Here is a 5,133-nt window from a genome sequence, read left to right as displayed (position 1 = left end):
CCACACAAATACTTTCATAAACGACTTCCTGGCACTTAAGTCTATACTCGATGTTAACAAATTTCTCTTCTTCAGAAACGCTTTCGTTGCCATTGCCAGTCTACATTTTATATCCTCTCTACTTCGACCATCATCAGTTATTTTGCTCCCCAAATAGCAAAACTCTTTTACTACTTTAAGTGTCTCATTTCCTAATCTAATTTCCTCAGCATCACCTGACTTAATTAAACTACATTCTATTATCCTCGTTTTGCTTTTGTTAATGTTCATCGTATATCCTCCTTTCAAGACACTATCCATTTCGTTCAACTGCTCTTCCAAGTCCTTTGCTGTCTCTGACAGAATTACAATGTCATCGGCAAACCTCAAAATTTTTATTTCTTCTCCATGGATTTTAATACCTACTCCGAATTTTTCTTTTGTTTCCTTTACTGCTTGCTCAATATAGAGATTGAATAACATCGGGGAGAGGCTACAACCCTGTCTCACTCCCTTCCCAACCACTGCTTCCCTTTCATGTCCCTCGACTCTTATAACTGCCATCTGGTTTCTGTACAAGTTGTAAATAGCTTTTCGCTCTCTGTATTTTACCCCTGCCACCTTCAGAATTTGAAAGAGAGTATTCCAGTTAACATTGTCAAAAGCTTTCTCTAAGTCTACAAATGCTAGAAACGTAGGTTTGCCTTTCCTTAATCTAGCTTCTAAGATAAGTCGTAGGGTCAGTATTGCCTCACGTGTTCCAATATTTCTATGGAATCCAAACTGATCTTCCCCGAGGTCGGCTTCTACTAGCTTTTCCATTCGTCTATAAAGAATTTTGCAACTGTGGCTTATTAAACTGATAGTTCGGTAATTTTCACATCTGTCAACACCTGCTTTCTTTGGGATTGGAATTATTATATTCTTCTTGAAGTCTGAGGGTATTTCGCCTGTCTCATACATCTTGCTCACCAGATGGTAGATTTTTGTCAGGGCTGGCTCTCCCAAGGCTATCAGTAGTTCTAATGGAATGTTGCTACTTCCGGGGCCTTGTTTCGACTCAGGTCTTTCAGTGCTCTGTCAAACTCTTCACGCAGTTTCATATCTCCCATTTCATCTTCATCTACATCCTTTTTCATTTCCATAATATCGTCCTCAAGTACATCGCCCTTGTATATACCCTCTATATACTCCTTCCACCTTTCTGCTTTCCCTTCTTTGCTTAGAACTGGGTTTCCATCTGAGCTCTTGATATTTATACAAGTGGTCCTCTTTTCTCCAAAGGTGTCTTTAATTTTCCTGTAGGCAGCGTCTATTTTACCCCTAGTGAGATAATCCTCTACATCCTTACATTTGTCCTCTAGCCATCCCTGCTTAGCCATTTTGCACTTCCTGTTGATCTCACTTTTGAGACGTTTGTATTCCTTTTTGCCTGCTTCATTTACTGAATTTTTATATTTTCTCCTTTCATCAATTAGATTCAATATTTCTTCTGTAATGCAAGGATTTCTACTAGCCCTCGTCTTTTTACCTACTTGATCCTCTGCTGCCTTCACTACTTCATCCCTCAAAGCTACCCATTCTTCTTCTACTGTATTTCTTTCCCCCATTCTTGTCAATTGTTCCCTTATGCTCCCCCTGAAATTCTGTACAACCTCTGGTTTAGTCAGTTTATCCGGGTCCCATCTCCTTAAATCCACCATATAATGTGGAGAAAGACTGACTGATATTCAGCACTTGGCACTGAGAAGTTAACTGTTCAGTTTTCACATCCAGACTGTGCTGAGTGCAATGACGTCATACCAACTGTTTGGTGAGAATGAGAGTTAGGTTAGTGGAGGTAGCCCAATTGACCTATTTTCTCACCAAAACAATCACTGCGATGTCGTCACATGTATGGCCGCCGTCCTGGATCCACCATCTTGAAAAAAATTGACAACAATGCAGAATGGTTGACGCTCTCTTTGCCCTACTACTGTGGGCCAGTTGAAATATCTGTGACATTCTACAGAGCTTACACAATACAACCTGTTCCCCTTATAGCAGTAGGTAATCGCAGATTGCTGGAACAACAAAGGAAACCAAGCTACTAGAGAAAAACTCTGATCATTTCTATTTTCATGAACGTTCATCCAACTGATGTACATAAATATTGGTATATATCGCTTATGTCAGTCTGTTGTAGAATGGTGGAGCATCTCTTACGCTCACACATTATGATGTTTTTCTGGAATAAATGTCTCCTCTATAAATGTAGAATGGATTCCACAAGCACAGATCTCTCTAAACACAACCTTTCTATCCATCCATGGAGACAAAGACATACAGTTCCGTGCCATGTTGCTGGACATCAGCGGAGCATTCGATGTTGTTGCCCTGTCTGCCAGAGAGCAAAACGCGAGGTTAGCCAATATCGGACCACACTAGCGACTGCACGAAGGACTTTCTGAGAGACACATGTCAATAACAGTAACCGAAGGAAATCGATAAAGATAAATGTAATTTCTGTAATGCCCCAAGGGAGTATTATGGGCTCATTGCTATTTACAATATCTATAAGTATAAATATGTAAATTAAATATAAATATTCTTTTATTCAAAATCAGAAATCTCTAAAGTTCTTCATCGATTACTGTGAAATTTTGGCAATTCTGCATTCCAGTACGTGCGTGTTTTTATATATTTACTGGAGCGCCACACACACACACACACACACACACACACACACACACACACACATATATATATATATATATATATATATATATATATATATATATATATATAAAATATTGAGTACGTGTATATTTCCTCCTGTATGTTTATAGAATGACACGCTATTCCAATGCACCTTGTGTCAAAATTTGAAAAGAATGAGTGAAGAACATTTGGGGATACAAGGTATTGAACAAATGAATAATTAAATCTATAGAAATAAAAATGTAAATGTTAATTTGTCCAATTTAGTAGACCTCCGAAAGTTCTTCACTGATTGGGTTGTAATTATGACACAATTTTACATTAAAAACGTGGGTGTTTTTATATATCTACTGGAGAGCCGTTTATAATCAACATTTATTGCAAGTGTAGAATGTGCGTCCCGCTAAAACACTAAAGTTCCAGAGCACACTCGAATGTTGTGGAATGTTCTGGAACATTGTTGCCCAGTTGAAGTCTTATTGGTATATTCTGGTATTCGTCCAGTGGTAGGGCTACCCATTGATAGGGGTGTATAAAGCAAGACCCGTCGTGGCTTCTAACGTCAGTTTCCTATCAGTGACGAAGAGATGAACCCAGAAAGTAGTGCAGTGAGTGAACGAAAACAAACAATGAAGTGTAAGTAGACAAAGTGCTACCGTGACCGAAAGTAAATCGGAAAGACTGGAAAATGTGTAAAGTGTACTTAGTGTATTTGTTAAGAAAAAAGATGATTTGATTTATGTTTTAGACAATGCTCAAATGTGAAAGAGGTGGAGATCTGGCCAGTTCTGAAGCAAAACGGCGAAAACAAAAAGAATAGCGAAACAACGAAACAGACGAAAAGGACGAAGCACATTAAAGTTCCCAACGTGCGAGAATTAACACCATGAGAAGCAGGGAAACCGAAGAACAACGAAATGGACGGTTTTAAGAATCAAGAATTGCGAAAAGACTGCGAAGTCAAACATGAGAAAATCACCCTACGAGAAGCGCGGATGAGGACGAGTAAACAGTACAATCTAATGAATGAAGCATTTCTCTGTGAATAGACGAAAGAATATAACAAATAAAAACAAGTCGTAATCGGAAAAACTGATAACATCTGCAAATTTTTCAACACGAAAAAATTCAGTAGAGAAACAGTAGAATTCTGTTGCATGAATGGAAAAATTCAATTCCCACCACCGGAAGCACCTCAGTAGGAATTTTTGCATTACGTGACCACGAAAACTGCAGAATTAAAACACTTTCTTGAAAATATAAAAGCGTACAGTTCCTGCTTCCAAATGGCTTCTTTCGGTGTTACTTCGATCAACACTAACTGAAACGAAATCGATTATGTTTCTTCCCATCGAAGTACAAATCTTTCACAACGTGGGAGCATTACTACCACTATGCAATGAAGACTATAAATTTCTGCAAGTATATTTTATCAGATATGTAGAAACAGAAATTGATCAATGGTGCACATACATCAGTGGATTGAGACAAGAAGTAATCCAAAATGTCCAGAGGATCTTACACAAATACAATCAACTGATAAAAATACTCAAAACAGCACTAGACCAAATGACTTCTGATGGCTATAAAATTATAATTCGAGCCGACAAAAGACCACCTAGAGAACACGAGTGTCCATTTAATGCTCCTCAGATAGACGATGCCGCCATCGTAATTGTGGACAATGATAACACAAGCCGTAATTGTACAACGAAGAAGAGAAGGAAGAGAAGGACTACAACCAATTGCAATATCCACAAATATTTCTCCACGGAAAGGATGGATATTACTTTAATGTGGAACAAATCCAACCTGAAACAGGCGTAGAAACAAACAAAAAAGTCACTTCCAAGGAGCTGTATGTTTACCGCTTAATGGTCAGAGACAATGAAACACACGATCACATTCTCAACACTCACTGTATATTCCAATAATTGTGGTAGATATGTATGCAAAAATAGAAGTGGAACAGATGCTTTACATAAGGCTGAATCAGAAGATACTACGCTCGGAAGAATATATCAAATTTCTAGGGGCAAACATAAATAACAGAAACACTGACAACATTGTGAGAATGGTAATCTGACCCTCATCATACATTTGAAGTCCGAGACGTATGCACGAATACACTCAAGATGCCGTGAGCTAAATATGAACATATGGACGACCTGATCTATTCATAACATTCATAGGCAACTCGTCGTGGCCAGAAATCGAAGAACTAACTAACTGTAAGATACGGACAAGCGGGCAAGCCCCCGTGCATCGACACAACATAATAGCTCTAGTGTTCCAACATAAAAAAAGAGATTAACGAATTCATCACAAAATATCACATCTTTGAAGCCATTAGATGCCGGATGTACACAATCCAATGGCAAAACCGAGGACTCACTCATTGACACAATCTCATATGGCTACACGGCAGAATACATCCCACAGATATCGACAAAA

Source organism: Schistocerca serialis, chromosome 2 (assembly GCF_023864345.2).
Source record: "Schistocerca serialis cubense isolate TAMUIC-IGC-003099 chromosome 2, iqSchSeri2.2, whole genome shotgun sequence".
Taxonomy (NCBI): domain Eukaryota; kingdom Metazoa; phylum Arthropoda; class Insecta; order Orthoptera; family Acrididae; genus Schistocerca; species Schistocerca serialis.
Note: the sequence above shows the minus strand (reverse complement) of the source record.